At 38.2% G+C, this 19893-nt stretch overlaps 1 protein-coding gene across 12 annotated transcripts in view; it reads right to left on the bottom strand.

Moving 5' to 3' along the window:
* The window catches only part of KDM4C (lysine demethylase 4C), a 432720-nt gene extending 415088 nt beyond the window's left edge, over nucleotides 1–17632 (bottom strand). For all 12 annotated transcript variants that reach the window (XR_006196163.1, XM_042914120.1, XM_042914121.1 and 9 more), the window contains exons 1-2: nucleotides 17548–17632; nucleotides 11122–11187 (exon numbers count right to left, since the gene is read on the bottom strand). The gene's annotated coding sequence lies outside the window, so the exon portion shown is untranslated. The remainder of the gene's footprint in view (nucleotides 1–11121; nucleotides 11188–17547) is intronic.
* Nucleotides 17633–19893: the final 2261 nt, after the last annotated feature.

Raw genomic sequence — 19893 nt, 5'->3', positions numbered from 1 at the left:
ATAAATCTTCCAAATGTAACACTCTTAATGAATCTTTCTCTCAGTAAAAATGGCTTCCGATTGCAAATCACTCTAACTTCAAAGCATGACATGTAAGATAACTAGTCCCATCATTTTCTTCCAAAGCACATAGATTTTCAGATTTTACTGCCTATCCCTCCTAAATCATTCATTCCGTCAAATTACAGCTCTGTTTCTACAGCTAAATACAAAGATTAATCAAAGAAGTTGCCTGATAAAACTATTTAACTTCAAGGACCTGGAGGCAATAAGAAGGAAGAAAAAAATAACTTTCTTAACATAAGAGAGCCATCTCGAAAGTGCAAAACACAGGCATTGACTACTGAAAGAGCTACACTCACTACAGAAAAGATAACAGAAGAGACCACAAAGTCATTCTGAGACAATCCCAAAAGAGGTATGTCCAAGCCAAAGCAGAAGGAAGAATCTTTGTATCACGTAATGGCAGAGCAACAGTTTACAATTAATTATCAATCAAAAAGATAACAAACTTACTCAAGGTCACATAGCTTTGAAAAGATAATTATAGATATTGCTGAGATTTTGCTGTAGGGGATTAAATGGACAGGGAGGTAGAAAGGGAGTCTGGGGTGCTTAAAATATGCTTCCATCTAGCTCTGCGTACAGAATCTAAAAGTAAAAAGAATTCCTCCCAGGATAATCGACACCTAGCTTAACCAAACTCAGAAGGAAAACAACAATAGTAATAAAAGCTTGGACAATTGACCAGAATTCCTTCCCTTTGTCAGAAACTGAAAATCCAGAAGGCTAAGGAATCCTAGCAAAGTCGACAATACAAGACAGTATGTACTTCTGAGTCAAATTCAGGGTACAAACATAAATGCTATACGAGTTCCTAGAGAAAAGAAAAGACCACAGATGGGCACTGTGGTAAAAGGCACAGTGAAGAGGTGGGGTTGAGATGGACCTTTAAAATAAATAGCATCTGGGTCAAAAAAAGGTGAGCTGTCCTTCTACAGGAGATAGGGAGCACACAATAACACACTAACATAGAAAATAGTAACTCATTTAATCTTCCCAACAGCCCTAACAAGAGAAGTATTATTATTAACCCTATTCTGTAAGTGAGGAATTGGAAGCCTAGATCAACATTCTCAAACTTTTTAGTCTCAGGGCTCCCATATACTTCTAAAGTTTACCAAGGGACCCAATAGTAAGAGCTTTTATTTTTGTGGCACAAATACTTACCAAAACCGAGGAGTTTCTTAAATTATAAATTAAAAGATAAATTTTAAATCCCCATATGTGTGAAACTTTTAAGATAAGTTTAAATTGTTCATCAGTCAAAGGCAACAATGGTTCCCAACCAGGAGTGATTTTTGTCCCCTTGGGGAAACTAACAATGTCTGCGGTTATTTTTGTTTGTCACAACTGGAGGAGTGTTATTGGCGTCTAGTGGGCATAGGCCAGAGATGCTGCTTAACATACAATGCATAAGAAAGCACCCACAATGAAGAATTATCCAACCCTAAACGTCAACTGTGCAGAGGTTCAAAACCCTGCTCTGGGGCCTAAAGAAACTACAGCGTATGTTCAATGATAGACATTGTACAATAATGTTCACAACAGCATTTTTGTAATAGCTAAAAACTGAAAGCAACTAAAATGTTCATTTACAGAAGATCAATAGATAAGAGTATATTCAACCAGTGGAATATTATACAGCAGTGAAAATTAACAAACCAAAGCTACTCTCAACAATACGTATGAACCACAGAAAGTCTTAGGCTACTCAAACCATATGTCTATTTTTACAAACCTAAAAAATAAAATTTAATCTGTTCTTAATTAAATGCATATAAAATAAATCCATTTTTTTAAAGCAAGGGAATACTGGGTCACCTGGCTGGCTCAGTCAGTAGAGCATGCAACTCTTGCTCTTCATGTCATAAGAGTTAGAGCTCCACATTAGGGATAGAGTTTACTTAAAAATAATAATAACAATAAAATAAAAATATTTTTTAATTGAAAAAAATTGATAAAGCAAGGGAATACTAAACACAAAAATCAGGACAAGGTTGCTGAAGGAAAAAAGATGGGATACAAGAGCATCACATAATATCTGGATACATTCATAGGACTGTCCCCTGTCTTTTGCATGCCTCATGCATTACAGAAAACCTTTTTTACATTTATGAAACAACAGAAATGATATACTTCTGAAAATACTTAGAAAATTGAAAAAGATACTTTAAATTAAACCAAAAAAAAATGTTTTTAATAAACTTCTATGCTAAAATCATTATTTAATATAAACAATCTTTTTGTAATACCAAACAATCACTCCCAGCTTTTAATTTTGGCAATTCCATATTTTTGTACATTAAATGTACCAAAAGTAAGACAGACCTGCATGGCCAGTAAAGACCTCAACAGCTTTAAGCTGTTTTCTAACTGTATTTTGTGACATTATTTTAATTGAAAAGTCTGTAATTAGGCTCTGTGTTTGTGTGTTTGTATTCAAGCTCTTAAAGTGGCAATAAACTGCTTGGGTTTCCTTCTCTTAGTCTACTCTGCTATACAACCAACAATATAACTATAAATACCTTTAAATTTACAGATTAATAAAGTGTGGCTCTTTTGGTAAAATAACTAACTTTTAAATAATCATCAACTACAACATCAACAATGATTTTAACACTAAAAGATCATTTGAGTAGGAGCACCTGGGTGGCACAGTCAGTTAAGCATACAACTCTCAATCTTGGCTCAGGTCTCGATCTCACAGTTGGTGAGTTCAAGCCCCACATAAAGTTCGGCACTGATGGCATGGAGCCTGCTTGGGATTCTGTCTCTCCTTCTCTCTGTACCCCTCCTGCTTGTGTGTGTGCTCTCTCTCTCTCTCTCTCTCTCTCTGAAAATAAATAAATAAACTTTAAAAAAAAGATAATTTGTGTAGAAAATCATTTGTACACTAGGATAAAAATCTTTCCTAGCTATATGAACTATGTATCCTACCAATACTTTTAATCTGAGAGGAAATTTTGACATAAATGAATCATTAATGGCAGAGGAAAAGAAAGTTTACAAATAGCAGTGATTCTAAATAATAAATCTGTTTATCTAGAAAGTAGCTTATCGTGTTTCATAAAAGCAATTTCTCATATTGCAATGCAGGAAAATGTCAGATCTTACAATTCAATGTGTCAAAGTACAGAGAATACGGTCAAAGAAAAGAAAAAAAACTCAGTATAAATGCAGACACAATGCTAAATCCTGTTGAGGAAAGTAAAAGATATTCTAAAGTAATATGGATATTACATTTAACAGTAAATTACCTGATAGACAATGATCAAAAGGCAGAGAAAGCATCATCTTGGCATTAAGTTTTTTTTTTAAGAATAGAAAATACTAAGGAAAAATGACCAATATTTTCTTTACCACTGAACTCTCCTTCTAAACCTACTATTTTAAATTTAAAGCCAAACATAATCTTTAGCCTGTATATCAATAAAACATCTAAGCATGGAACAAAAAATGCTTTAAAAGTTATGAAGAAGGTAGAAATCATTTTTAAAACATTCAAATTTGTATCTGATTGAGATTCATGACCTTTACGAAAAGGGCTTAAAAAGAGAAATTCTAAAGTTTTCTAAAATTTGAGTTAAAAAAAAAAAAAAACTCATTCTCTGTTAATTCCAAGTTTAGGAAAATCACAAAATTATAGTAAAATATGGGTACAGACAGTACCAAAAAATTATGCAGTCAATGCTAACTACCATTTCTGCATGAATAGCAAAAAAGGGCTGTTCCCCTATGACTGTGAATTTAGAAATCTGATTGGCTTTCTAAATCCCTATTATTATGCAGAAGGTTGATAAGGACACACAAAACAGCTAAAGGAAATAAAGCAATTTCAAGTTTGCAAAACTTGCACTGCACATAATTGTGAGTTCTAAGAATCTTGCAGGGCTTGGAGGGCTTGGATTGTCTCCGTCCAAGACCTGCAAAGGAGGGAACACTTCCTGGCACAGGCAAGACCTACCTGAGTCTCCCAGGTCCCAATGCCCAGACCCAAGACACCTGCAGCAGTACCTGGGCAACTACTGGCCTTGTGTTGCCCACCGCACAGCCCAGCACCCTGAGGCAAGCTTGCTGGCCAGCCCCTCAGCTGATTTCTGAACTGCACCAACTATGCAATTCCTGGCCTGGCGCAGACCCAATCAATGTCTGGGGTAGAACCCATATCACTACCACTGGCTCTACAGTAAAGCCCATTTTGCATATACATCTGAGATTACCTAAACCATTTAGGCCTATCAGAAGAACTCATGAGAGGCCAGGTAAATCACTCATTATTTGTTTCAAACATAAAACATCTAAATGCAATTTTATATGCAAACTCTGAAATTATTTCTAAAGATTCACAATCACATAAGCCATACATGGTATCAACTATACTGAGCAGGGGAGCAAAAAGGATTGGAAAACATCAGACACAATAATCTGACACTTCTTACTTGTTTCATTATTAATGAATACAAAGAACACTATTTTAAAGAACCACAACAATTTGCACATTTTTCAGCAACTACCTCTCCAAAAAAACCAAGCTTACAGAAAAAGGGTTTACTATATTCTCATCCTGTATGCAATGCTATACCTAGCACAGGTATTTGCTGATCATATATTCTCTTAATCTTAATACCAATACAGGAATTCTTTTACATGCAAACACATCTAAACACATGAAAGTATTTTCAGTGTCTATTTAGAGGAGTTTAACTTTCCTCAAAATCTCAAATATTTAACAAAACTATAATAATCACAAATATAATCATAAAAGCATAAAGGAAAATCATAATCTGTTACCCAATGCTTCTCCTTGACTTATTCTTTTTGAATTTTTATTTTATTTTATTTTATTTTGAGAGAGAGAGAGTAAGCAGGGAAGGGGCAAAGGGAGAGAGAGAGAGAGAGAAAGAGAGAGAGAGAGAGAGAGAGAGAGAGAATCCCAAGCAGGCTCCAGGCTCAGCATGGAGCCTGAGGTGGGGCTCCATCCCACAACTCTGGGATTATGACCTGAGCCGAAACCAGGAGTTGGATGCTCTGCCAACCAAGTCACCCAGGACTATCTTCATTGACAACTCTTTGAATAGTGAAATCTTATTAAAATGAATCTTAAGAGAAGGAAGGAAAAATAAGATAAAAACAGAGAGGGAGGCAAACCATAAGAGACTCTTAAATACAGAGAAAAAACTGAGGGTTGCTGGAGGGGTGGTGGGTGGGAGATAGGCTACATGGCACTTGTTGGAATGAGCACCGGGCGTTACACGTAAGTGATGAATCACTGGGTTCTATACCTGTAAACAATACTATACTGTATGATAACTAATTTGAATTTAAATAAATTTTAAAAAATAAAATTAATCTAAAAACAAAAACAAAAACCTTGCATTTGCTTGGTTCTCTACTGTGCTATAACATACAGTACTTCATTTTCATTCTTAAAAGTGTTCTAGCCAGCTGTGATTATTACATTTGAGAGATGATGAAACTAAGGCTCAGCAATGGAAATCACTCTCCTAAAGTCAGACAGCAAATACGTGCAATGAACTGACTACACGTTTAGTATTGCCAAGTATAACTGACCTCTTTGCTAGACTCCTCAGCTACCACAAAAAAAATAAGCCAAAAGCCCACTAAATTAAGAATAAGCTTGCAGTGGGGCGACTGGCTGGCTAGTCAGTTAAGCCTCTGACTTCGGCTCAGGTCATGATCTCGTGGTTCGTAAATTCAAGCCCTGTGTCGGGCTCTGTGCTGACAGCCCACAGCCTGCTTCAGATCCTGTGTCTCCTTCTCTCTCTGCCCCTTCTCCACTCATGTTCTGTCTCTCTCTGTCTCTCAAAAACAAATGAACGTTTAAAGAAAATGTCTAAAAAGACTTTAATTTAAAAAAAGAATAAACTTGCAGTACCAAGCCCAGACGTTTTCACAGAATTATGCTCAATTTTTAAGAAACGTAATCCAATGTTATTTAAGCTATTCCTGAGCCCTAGAAAGAAAAGAAAATGTTTTAAAATTCTTTAAGAATCAAGCCTAAATGGGTAAAAAAAATTTGACATACAGCCCAAAAAACTTCAGAACAATTCTATGTAAGAGTATCAATGAAAATTCTTTTAAAAACTGAGGAAGCAAAATCCAAGAGCACATTAAAATAATATAGTGACTATTATAATATATATCATGACTAAATAATATATTTATAATTATAATATATCATATTATATATAATAATATATCATGACTAAAAATATAATATCATGACTACAAATACAATAATATATAATATATATTATTATATATATTATAATAATTCTACTATTGAAGAATGCTTCAATAGTAGTACATCTGTTATATAATTTTTGTGTGCATGTGTGTGTATGGATAAATACATATAAATGTATGTCTAAACAAACACATATTCTCTAGCTCTGTTCGCTGAAAGGGCACAGGAGCAACACCCAATATCAATAACCATCTAGATCTTTGCTTCTAAATATTTGGGGCAGGAAAAGTTCAAGATAAGCCTGCATATCTCACTGTGCCCAAAAGGGAGGGGATGCTCAAAGAATGATGGGACATGTCAAAAGGACACAGAATCTCACATAAAGGATTCCCATGGGCGAAACTTATGACAATGTAAGCAGCAATATAAATAACAATATTAACAGATTATAACTCATTGAATAGCATAGGAAACCATAAATCCTAATAGATAAAAATAAATAAATTGAAAGCTTAATAAGGAGATATTTATACAGTTTTTTAAAACAAAACAAAAAAACTTTAGCAAAACATAGAAGGACTCTAGCATAGATCTTAAGCAATCAGAGTGAATACTACCAGTAACAGAACAAAATGAGATTGTATGCCACCTGATAAGATGTAATGAAAAGAATACAGTTCCACCTCTGTGACATTCCTGCCAAACATGCCTCAAGAATCTAATCACAAGGAAACATCAGAAAACAAAAATTAAAGGAGACTATAAAATAACTGGCCTGTAATCTTCAAAGGTGTCAATATTATGAAAATCAAGGAAAGACTAATGACTATATTTGAGAGTGAAGGGATGTTTAAAGGACCTGAAAACAAGAAAATGCAATGCATCATTTTGGACTGGATACTTTCACTACAAAGAACATTACTATTACAAATGGTGATATATAAAGGACTAAAGATTCGTTGAAAGTAATATGTCAATGGTAGCTTTTTGATTTTGATGGAAATATTGTGTTTATGTGGATCTGCCTGTTTTAGGAAATATATACACTGAAGTACTGAGGAGCGATGGGACATGAGGCAAATTTTTCAAGGAAATAAAAGTTCTTTGTACAATAATTGCAACTTTTCTAAAAAAATTATTTTTAAAATAAAATAAAAGAGAACAAAATTTAAGAAAATATGCAAGATCTGTGTAAAGATATTTTTTTAAATGTCCTTTCTAAGGACTTAAACACTTAAATGGAAAGGCATACCATATGCTGGGCAGGAAAAGTCAACATCTGAAAGATATTTCTCTGTTAGTCCATCTAAAGTCCATCTAAAGACATTCCCAATAAAACTATCAATAGGTTTTTGGAGTTTGACATATTAATTTTAAATTAAAAATAATGAGGGAAAATAAATAAGAATAGCCTGAAAAGTTCTGGAAACATGTTATAAAGCTACAACAATTAAAACATTGAAGTAATGATGATATATAAATAGATCGCTATACAGAAATAGAACCAACCTAAATCACTGTCAATATTGCACCGGTTAAATAAATTATGGTACATGCATACTAGGTAATACTGTGCAATCATTTTAAAAAGAGGGATTTCTACATGTACTCATATTTTAAAAACCACATTCAAGTTATAGTGGTAAATGAAAAAATATTCAGAACAGCAAGTACAGATACTACGATACATAAATGTGTAAAAAAAATGTGTATATATACATATATATGCTTTACAAAATATCTTATATAGGCTGTATGGAATATCTCTGGAAAGCCCTAAAAGAAATCCTTTAACAGTGGTTAACTGGGGCACCTGGGTGGCTCAGTCGGTTAAGTTTCTGACTTCAGCTCAGGTCATGATCTCATGGTTCCTGAGTTGCCCCCCTGCCCCAACGTATCGGTGTGGAGCCTGCCAGGGAGTCTCACTCTCTCCTTTCTCTCTGCCTCTCTTCCACTCGCATTTTCTCTATCAAAATAAATAAATAAACTTTAAAAAAAATTTTTTAAAAAGTGTTTAACCAAAAAGAGGAAACTGGCTGTCTGATGGCAAAAGTGAGAGTATGTACTTTTTACCCATTTATATCTTCTGAATGTTACACCTTGTTGAATACTTTGCATTGTCTATTTAAAATAATATGTATTTTATATATATACACATACATATACATACATATACATATATGTGTATATATATACACATACACGTATATATACACATATATGTATATGTATGTGTATATATACGTATGTGTATATATATACACATATATATATACATACACATATATACGTGTATGTATATATACATACACGTATATATACACATATATGTATATGTATGTATATATATGTGTGTGTGTGTATATATATATATAAAATATATTATAATGATTTTTACTAAGTTAAATTATCAAAAAGGAATGAATTTCCCTATTGCGGGCCCAAATTCCACCTAATGAAAGCTGCCCTGAAAATTCAGAATTCTCAGTAAAGTGTCCAAATTTCAGGTGATAGTTCCTTTTGAGAGTTAAACAGATAAAAACAAAATGGGTGAGATAAGCAGACTGCAAAACAAAACACCTGCACCTTCAGTTTTACCCACATAGGGACACCAGTGATCTTTCTAAGTATCTGATAGATTCTCAAAACAGAAAAGAAGGAACAAGCCTGATGTTGAATCAGAGAAAATATCCTTAGGACCAGAATTTCAACAAATGTCTGGTGAAAAACTAGTTAGAAGATGAAGATAAAGACAGAGCCAAAGTGAAGAATTTGACTTCTTCTTTAACCTCATTCAAAAGGAGGAAATGTTACTGCATGAAGAATGCTCTGATGAGAAAGTTGAGTACTCTAGAGGGTCAGAGAAGCCCAGCAGTTAAAAAAATACATTGTTTAAACTACTCTTCAACACAACCCATGTCCATCTGCTGGGATCTGCCTGTCACCAAACGATGTGCTTTCCCAAAAAGCAAGACTTCCCAGAAAGAGCCATGAAGAGCAGACAAGCATGTTTTGGATCCAGGTTATAGTTCTTCTTATGAGTCTGATCAGGAGGTGACACTGAGGACATTAGGCAACTAATGCCTGACATGCTCTAGATGAACTGGGAAAGTTCAGATTTCTGAACATGCCACACTAAAAATGAGAACAGAATTATGAAATCCCCTAAAAGTGCTCACACACACACACACACACACACACACACACACACAAGGTACTATCTTTCTAGCCAACTGCTCTTACTTTGGTATTTCTCTCTAAATTCAAGTTTCCAATTCCTCCTCTAGAAAACAATAAATCAATAATATTTAGTATATCTATTTTGTATAGTTATCAAATATATTTGCAAATGGATAAACTATTAAGGCTTGAGTGCTAAAGAAGTAAACAATTTCAGACACAGGTTTGGAAAAATGTACTGATGTGTACTGATTACACAACTAAACTGTCACTGTATGTTTCCTTCAATTTTGTTTATTAATTCTCACTATAACTGGACAAATTTAACAGAAAAAAGATATAACCTGCATATACATAATTCATCCAAATCCTCTCCATCCCTTTAAGTCATGCCACACAGCAGGATTTAATAAGGGATATTAGGACTTTCCATATTATCATGCTATGGGCAACCATCAGTGAAACATTCATTATCAACATGTATGAGTAGGACCGGAAGAGACAGAATCCTATTACAGCAAAAAAGATGAACAAGGTAAGCTTTAATAATGTAAGCAAGAAAGGAAAAAAAACACAGACTAGGAGAAGAAACACAGATTGCTGTGCAAGACTACATATCATGAAGGTAGAATGTACGTCCCACTTGGACAAAGGTCCCCAAAACACAGCCACTAGAAACCTGGGCTCTATCCACCATTTAATAAAGGTTTTATTTTTCTTATTTGTAAATACCTAAATTCATGTTCAGGAAATCTGTCTCTCAACTGAGTCTTTCTGATTATAAATGCAACAATGTTCATTCTAAAAACATTTTAGGAAGGAAAATCAAAATTACCAGTAATCTCACCACCAAATTAGCATTTCAGCATATTTTTTCTAACATATACACATTTATAAACACATTTAAACATAACTGGGCTCATGTAATGTATACAATTTTGAATAATGCCTTTTTTCATTAAACATAGGTTTGGGGGCACCCTAGTAGTTCAGTCAGTTGAGTGTCTGACTCTTGATTTCAGCTCAGGTCATGATCTCATGGTTTGTAAATTTGAGCCCCAAGTAAGGCTCTGCTCTAATAAGGCAGAGCCTGCTTAGGATTTTCTCTCTCTCTCTCTCTCTCTCTCTCTCCCTCTCCCTCTCCCTCTCCCTCTCCCTCTCCCTCTCCCTCTCCCTCTCTTTTCCCTTCCCCCACTCATACTGTATGTCTCTCTCCCTCTCTCTCTCTCTCAAAATAAATTTTAAAAAATTTTTAATTAAAAATTAATAAACATAGGTTTGGAATAATTCTAACATCTTAAAATATTCATCCAAGTTACAAGTATCACATCACAGTGTGCAGTTAAAATAACCTTGGGATAAACACTTAGGTTATTTCTATTATTTGGTTAGCAAAATAGATGAGAGATCAATATTTCATTGATGGGGGCAATATAGCACCAAGCCTTCTTTGCAGAGGTCCTGGTAAAGTGAATAAATGAGAAACACAGCTCTGGTGATCAGCTCTAATGATCCACTGAACACGACATCCTTACTAAGCCAGCTCTTTAATTCATATTTTCACAAATACTTGTTTGCCTTGATCCCCTTGTTATCATTTTCAGAGTTTTGTTTAGTTTTTAACAAACTGAGAGAATGAAAGTGACAAGCCTTAAAATTCAGTGACTTACCACACACCTGCAATGAGCTCAGCCAAGTAGAGAGAAGAGTACTGTCTATTTGTGGCCCAGAGAAACCTAGAGGATAAGGTAGAGTCAGATTTAGATTTTTCTCAACCTGGCTTTAAGCAACACTCCTTTGAGGTCAGGCCAGAACTTCTAAGTAGAACTAGCAATAGTGATTTCTTTTAATAGTAAGGATGGAGGATGGGACAACGGTATGTAAAGCTATATGCACCTGCACTTGCCATCAGACAAGAATTAGAAAATAGTAATTGTGTTTCAAAAAAGAGGGAGGGGCTAATGTAAATGAGGCTCCTTGTAGAGCCTTAGAACTGTATTGTTCAGACAGCAGCCTGCAGTCCTACCCAATTGGAGGGCTATATCAATATTTTCATAATATGTGATATAGAACAAAACAGAAAATATCAAAGGTGGCAAAGTATTGTTTTGTGAAATTTTTGTTTCAGTTTTGTGTGTGGGGGGGGGGGTGTATGTGTGTTGGGTCAGGATGGGTAAAATTATTTCCTACTGTGTGCCCTAGTTTTAATTTCCTAAATTTTTCATATATGCAGAAGTAATTAATTTGTACAACAAATGTTTCAGTAACTATATTATACAGGTGCTGAGACAATGGTGTGCTGGTATGACACAAGTGATAAAAATATTTGGGTCCCTGCCCTTGCACAATTCTTACAGTTTAGAAACCATCAAATAACCACATAAATATAGAGCAACAGTGTAACTAAACATTCACACTCAAAATAATCCTTTTTCAGGAAATGTTAGGGAATCACTTATCTATTGTGTCCATTGCTGTATGCTTAAGTCTTATGGAAGGAAACATTTAGGGAATTAAGATAGATTATCATTAGGAAAGCTGATTCAGGTTGAGGAAGAGGTGGGGGAGCCGGGTCAGGATTCTCTGAGGAAGTACATTCAAGAAGAGACTGGAAAGATGTACCAAAAAGAAAGTAGGAAGAAAGTGTGGCAGAAATCAGCAGTTTGGCAAAGGCCTGCACAGTTTGTGAAAAAGAAAAGCCAAAGGGCAGATAGGAAAACTAAAAACATCTAGATAAGGTTTGGGGGTTGCTTAGGATAGGGGGAGACAATGCAGGAATTTTAAGTCTCCTGAGAGCAATGAGAATGATTCAATTTGCATTTGAAAAGATCATTAGTGGTGCAGAAATAGGAAGGAGGCTAGAGTGGCTACTGAGATGCTGCCAAGTAGAGACTGGAAGACTGATCTAACCTATTTAGGAAGCAGAAGTGACAAGGTTTGGTGATGTGATGAGGGCTGAGAAACTATGAAATACCTGGGATAACTCGTAGGTTTCCTAAGTGAGCAGTGATAAGATGCATGAGAAACCCAGAGAGGCAGAGCTGAGAGGGAAGATCCTGGTTCAGCTGGTTACAGTTAACAAGTAGAGATGTCAAATTAAAAACTAGAACTGGGGGATGCCTGGGGGGCTCAGTCAGTTTAGCGTCCGACTTCAGCTCAGGTCATGATCTCACAGTCCTTGAGTGCGAGCTCTGTGTCGGGCTCTGTGCTGACAGCTCAGAGCCTGGAGCCATCTTCAGATTCTGTGTCTCCCTCTCTCTCTGCCCCTCCCTTGCTCATGCTCTGTCTCTCTCTGTCTCAAAAATAAATAAAAACATTTTTAAAAAAATTTAAAAACTAGAACTGAATGGAAATATAAAAAAAAAAAGTCATCATCCAAAGGGTTTTTGATGATAATACCATTCTGCTCCTTAAATATTTACCCACAATAATGTGTAATACAAACCCTCCAAAAATCTAAAATAAATCTTAAAAGATTCTAAGGAGCAACAATTCACAAATGCCACAGTAGCTGAACCCACTGTGTATCTACAAATATAGAGCAACAATGTAACTAAACATTCAGACCCAAAATAATCCTCTTCCAGGAAATGGTAGGGAATCACTTGTCTATTATATTCACTTGTTGTATGCTCCACATCTAACATAGCAGCACGACACACAGCAGGTGTTAAAATATCTAATGAAGAAATATATACCCACCACTAGGCAGAATAAACTACCCAGCAAAAATACGACAAATAGCCCAAATAAGCAATTGTGCAAGGAAAAACTCTGTACTATGAAACATACAAATGTATAGCAAGGATATTTCTCGGGGAAAAAAGGGAAAGGAGTTATTTACTCTATCATACCCTAATAGTATCAGAACTAGATTCTGTTCCCTAAGAATCAGCTAAATTTCAATACCAGAAATTCTATCCCTAGACAACCAATGGTAAAATATGCTCACCATTCCCTATTACCCCTAGATATGAAAAAGAATCAAAATGTAATAAAAGTTTGATGTTTAAAGCTATAGTAAAATCTCATCTAGGTTATTAAAACAAACAAAAGTTAGAAGAAAATTTATGAAAATAAAAAGCAATTACTGATGATTTTTTCCCCCTGTTAACAAAAGTTATACCGATACATGGGAGAAAATTCAGAAAATGCACACAGAAACAAAAGAGAAAAATAACCCATAAGCCCATCACCCAGAAGTAACTAACCACTTTCAACATTTTGTACAGAACTTTTTCTGTGCATACATGGGGGTAGAGAGTAAATAGTGATCCACAACTAATGATATAATTGTTTAAGACTATGAAGGAGATTACAGAATGCTGCTATGGCTAGTGTACAGTATTGAGGGAAGACTAACTTGAAGAAGCAACAACTGAGCTGAGCTACCTGAAGGGTGAAATGGAATTAACCAGATAAAGATGCACAGGTCAGGGTAGCAGTCCAGGCAGAGGGAACAAGAATGTGAGCAGGAAGACGCCTGGGCGGCTCAGTCCCTTAAGCGTCTGACTTTGGCTCACGTCATGATCTCGTGGTTTGCGAGTTTGAGCCCCACATTGGCCTCTGTGCTGACAGCTCAGAGTCTGGAGCCTGGTTTGGATTCTGTGCCTCCCTCTCACTGTCCCTCCCCTGCTCTCTCTCTATATATCTCTCAATATGTAGAGAGATGTAGAGAGATATGTTAAATAAACATTAAAAATTAAAAAAAAAAAAAAAAAAAAAGAATGTCAGCAGGGCACTGGGGAGAAAGTTGGGTGGAAGGAGGAGACTGGCTGGGCAGAGCCTTACTGAGAGAGCTGAGAGGACTTGATCCTTGGGAAAAGGAGGATTGGATTGTTGCAACTGCTTAGGTGGGGAAAGGGTTAGACCCTGCAAGTGCAGACTTCTGTGATCAGCATCTTCTCCCCCAAAGGGTATAGAGGGTCGAGAAACAGGAGAATCTTTGGGGGTGTGCAGGGAATAAAAAGACAGTGATCCAATATTTTAAATTTGTATTATAGGTTCCACACAACCTTCTACACTGGTAGCAAATAAGGAAAAAAGTGACTTTAACTCTTGCACAACTACCAAGAAATTCATATTAGAAATGGAGGTGGGCAGAGGAGCATTAAATATTCATATTAACAAAAAAATATAAATCTTAAAAAACTGAAAGACCTGCATTAGCAACTGAGTGTAATGACAATATGGAATATACCTGTTTTATCACCATATCTCTAACAAGTATATAACAAATAAATTAGTATCAAGGGAATAATCATTAGCTGTATAAAGGAAAACCAGGCTAACATAAAGGGATGATCTTAAAAACATCCAGACAAGTAAAACACACCAGTATCCTCAGGACAAAGCCCCACACAAAGACTTCTGGCCTCTCTAGAAGTGGACTTGGTAGTGAAGTAGAGTAGGCCCCTCAAAGGCCTGGAGAGAGTATCTCTCAACACTATCACTCCTTCATTCATCCATTCACTCAAGAGAAAATGTTGAACCCAGAAATTCCAGTACTAGGTCTATATCCAAGATTAAAGAAAACATACATCCATACTAAAACCAGTTCACGAATGTTCATAGCACACTGTTCATAATAGCCAAAAACTAGAAACAACACATCAACTGATAAAAAGTAATATATCATACAATGTAATATAAGTCAGCCATAAAAAGGAATAAAGTACTGACAGATGCTACACGACAGATGAACCTTGAAAATGTTATGCTAACTCAAAGAATCCAGTCACAAAAACCCATATATTATATGATTATATTTATATGAAAGGTCCAGAATAGGCAAATCTATTGAGACAGAAAGCAGATTAGTCATTGCCTCAGGCTAGAGAGGATGGGAGCTGGAAAGAAAAGGACAACTGCTAATAGGAACAGGGTTTCTCTCTGAGGTGATAAAAAATGCTCTCACATTGGTGCCCCTGGGTGGCTCAGTTGGTTGAGCCTCTGACTCTTGATTTCAACTCAGGTCATGATTCCAGGGTCGTGGGATTGAGCCCCACATCAGGCTCTGCACCGCCACTATGCATGGAGCTTGCTTAAGATTCTCTCTCCCTCCTCTCCTCTCCCCCCTCCATTTGCATTCTCTCTCTCTCTCTCTCTCTCTCTCTCAAACAAACAAAAAATTTAAAAATGTTCTCACATTAATTGCGGTGATAGTAGTACCACTGGACTGTATACTTTAAATATGTGGATTCTATGGTATATGAATTACATCTTAATTATTTAAAAAGAGAAAGGATATTTTTAGCACCCCACATATCATGGTAAATTGCCACAAATACAGCAAAGGGAAAAAAACATAGAACCTGTTCTCAAAGCCCTAACATTCTAACAGACAGGAAAAGCCAGTCAAGAGAGAATGACAAGATAATGAGAAAAAGAAAGAAAAGGAAGAATTCACAGACTACCCCAAGATTAGTTATGCACCTAACCTACCTCTGGATGATTCAGAAGGTGTCAAGAAGAGAATTCAAAATACCAGATTTTTATTCTTAATTTGAAGTTTACATCTAACTGACTTTTTAAAAATTATGTACCTGTTCAGTTTCTTAAAATCTTCATTCTTATAGAAAGGTTAGGCATTTTTAAAAGCATTTGTACACCTACAAAAAGGTTTAAAACATATATTTTTAACTTTAGAAAAGCAACCGATTAAAATCTGCTAATTAAACGAAACAAGTCTCCGATTTAAATTGGATTTTACTACAAGTTCGTGGAGTGTTGTAAAGATTATGTGCAAACTTTTCACAACGTCTTAAATTGGGAGAAAGAGGGGCCTAAAAAACCGGAACAGCCGTGTAATACATTCCAAAACAAAGCATGGGGGGTTGGGAGGAGACCAGCAAGGCAGAATTTGAGTAATGATCGTAAAGAAGAACCAAGTGCTTCAAAGCAAAAATGGACCTTCAAGAATTAAAGCCACTAATTTTCAACCACAACACTTCGAAATTATAGTATTAGTTACTGTTACCATAGAAACAGCGAAGCCGAATTTCCTAAAATTAAAAATGAAAATTACTGCAAAATCAAGTGGGTGTAATAGAGCAAAATTTGGTCCGAACTAGGTGGAACTGAGCCTAACAGAAACTTTCACCAAAATAAAAGTGAACCAACGCCAACTTCTAACCTACATTTCCGAAGCAGGGCTTGATAAATCACCTTGTGGTGTAATTTACCATGTGCTAAAAAAAAAGTTTGCCCTCTCTTCTGCTGGAGCAGAAACCAAATAAAACCCCTCCTGGGCATCGCCCACCACCAAAGCCAGCCCGTGCAGACCTGCACCGTGCAGCTTAGGGGAAGACCCGGTCCGAGTTTACCCGGAAAGCATCTGAATTGAGCCCTGCAGGTTCCACTGGGTTAAGCCTGGAGGAAAAAGCGAAGCTCGAACCCGGAGCCACAGCTTGCTTGCCTCCCTCCTCCACATCCCCACCCTATGCCACGTCTTGCGTGCCTGGCATTCCACGCGAAATGATCCAAATCATTTATTAAGCACCCACTGTCTACACCACATCGTGGCTTCAGGTACTGCGGGAAGAAATGGCCCCTTGAGGGAAAAATCAAAAGGACAGCACGGGGACTGAGGACGAACCCGGGAGAGAGGCTGCCTGCCTGCGGTGAGGTGTTCTGGAGAGGAGCCCCCGCCTTCACCCTCTGGGTCGTGACAGTCCCAGAGAAGAGATGGCACCGAGGGTGCAGCAGGCCGTGCCTCCCAGGAGTCCGCCGCAGACCAGGCTGGGAGGGGAATGGAAAGGAGTCAGCACCCCTGGACCACCCGCGCGCTCCTCTGCCCCAAGGAGCGCGACCTGCACTCCAGCCCCCAGGAGAACGGCGAGCGCGGGGACCGAACCCCCGAGAGGGCCGGAGCGGACTGTCACTGGCTCCCGCCTTCCTCCGCTGCGACCATGGCTGGCCACTCCCCGACATGACAGCCGCGGCGGCCGGGGACCGAGCGTCTGCTGCCCGGCGTCTCCGCTGCCCCGGCCGCCGGCACCCCCAGCGGCCCGGCGCAGAGAGGGGCAGTGCCGAGGAGACAGCCCTGGCCCCTTCCCCCATCATCCCCATCGTCCGGACTCGGGAAAAGCGGTTACCTGGCGCGCGGGTGGGGACGGAGATACAACCCCAAGGAGGAAGATGAGGAGGAAGAAGGTGGCCTCCGGCCCAGGGAGATTTGGGAAATTTGGAAGACTTGTTCCGCACTGGGTGACAGCTGTTCGCTGCGCACGCGCACCGGACCCCAGTTGCCAGATCGCTCCGCAGCTCCTCACCCTCCCGTCGAGGAGAAGGGAGGCAGCGGCGAAGGCGCGCGCACGGCGCCTGCCGGCTCTCCCTGCGCGAGGGCGCGCGCGCTGTCACGTGACCACTGGGGCCCGGCACTTATTGGGTCACGTGAACTTCCAAACAGCTTAAAGATGCCCGGCGCCTTCTTGCTTTGGGATTAGGTCTCGAGCTGTTCTTAATCTAGGCTTGCTAGCTATCACACATCGTGTTCTCTCCGGAGGGGCATGTCCACTTTTTCCCACAGAGGAACACACTTAACCAGAAGGAAGGAACAGGTGCACAGAACCTTGCCCGGAAGTGCCTACCGGGTTCCCTCAGGGCTGGAACTGATGGAGTACACGCGCCACACGTCGTCCTGGGCCGCGACGCGGGCCTATGGCGGCCTCCGGCGCGCGGACGTCAGAGTGGCGTTGCCATGGGTGGGGCCTCAGAATGCCCCGCGGAGCCTGGCTAGGATGTCTGGGTTCGCGGCTGGGTGGCAATGACAGCGTCTTACGGACCCGGGCACCTGAGCCTCCAGAAAATAATGGGAGATCCCGAGTGGGCCAGGGGGTCCACCTGCCAACCCTTTAACGAGTAATTCTCAGCAAGAGAGTGTGTTGTTTGCCTCGGAGAGCGAAACTGTCCCATATTCCAAGCACCTAGGTGGAGCACAGCCCGCCCCCGCCCAGGTGTGCGCTGGAGCTGAGGAGACTTGAGGGTGGCCACAGTAGGAATCCAGTCTGGGGGAATCTCTCAAACTAGGGGTTGACAGCAGTTTGGCCTGAATTGTAGCAACAGGAAGTCCAAGTGTCTCCGGACCCCTGAGAACCTACTTAAATTAGCTTGGTACTATTTGTTACTTCTGCGCTGTAACTCCGCCTTCCAAGGTGTCAGACGGAACCACACAGACCTTAAGCCTCTGTACTACCAAAGACAGATGGCTGACACCAGATGTTTTGCAAAACTCAACAATTTTTTTTAACTTCCTGCAGAGTACCCAGCTGGGTCCCTTGTAGCATTTCCCGTAACGTCCTCTCAGCTAAGAAAGATTGGGTGGATCTTTACACTACTGAGCACACTTGGGCTAATATACTGTTTCTATTACAATCTACTGATTTCTGCTTTTTAAAATAAAAAGTCACTACACCCTTGAAGTCTTTTCTCTCTGGGAAGAGCATATCGAGGTCAGATGAAATGTGGTTAATTAAACAAGGCTAATGGGATTAATGGGCCACCACATTTCTTTAGTTATTAAATTAGAAACAAAGTTTATGCTCTATTACCCATATACACGTCTGAACCTGCCTAACATTATACACTTAACTGGAAATTTTCCAAATGTGTGTACTTTGAGGATACCAACTCTCCTTACAAGTCAGTTGGATATGCTGAAACAATAAATATATAATCCAACATTTATTTAGAGCTTACTGTGAACTTGACACTGCTTTTAAGTGCTTAACAAATATTTACTAAATGTACCCTGATAATAATTCAATGACTAGGTAATATTATCTCCTTATTTTAGATATGAAAACTGGAGTATAGAGCTTAAGAAATTTGTCAAACAGCTACTAAAAACCAGAGTCCTTAGGAAAGTCCAGAAATCTGAATTCCAGTCCCTTTACAGTATGCAGGTGCATGATGTTACACAAATAACATTTGTGGAACACATTAAATCAAGTCTCAGAGCTTTTTTTAAACTGAAAAATTGGGGTGACATACCAGCCTTGTTGAATTTTCCAAGCATTTTTGAATATCAAGGAAGATAATGTAAAATGCCAAAACACTTCGAAAGCTGGAAAGCACTGTGAATCTATTAAGGACTTTACAGTTTGGGAAATTGAAGGAAAAATCAAATGGATTCATGGCAGTGTTGAGTCCCTAGTATATCAAACACCTGTATATTGTGAATTACAAGGATAGTTAACATTTTAGCCCTATAGTAGATTAATTTACTTAGGTCCAATTAAAACTTCCAACTGCAATAAGCTAGAATTCCACAATGGATACAAAGATTTCCCTTGAAGCTTGTTTGTTATGTTTATAACTTACATAGATCACCTCACAGACAGCTGTTGTAAATTTCTTTAGGTATAAGGCAGCAAATTGAAACACAACTAAATAATAGCTAATTTTGAATATATTGAAGTCCACTACACTTTTGCAAATAT

Source organism: Panthera leo, chromosome D4 (genome assembly GCF_018350215.1).
Source record: "Panthera leo isolate Ple1 chromosome D4, P.leo_Ple1_pat1.1, whole genome shotgun sequence".
In the NCBI taxonomy this organism is placed as follows: domain Eukaryota; kingdom Metazoa; phylum Chordata; class Mammalia; order Carnivora; family Felidae; genus Panthera; species Panthera leo.
This window is presented reverse-complemented; position numbering and strand designations above follow the sequence as displayed.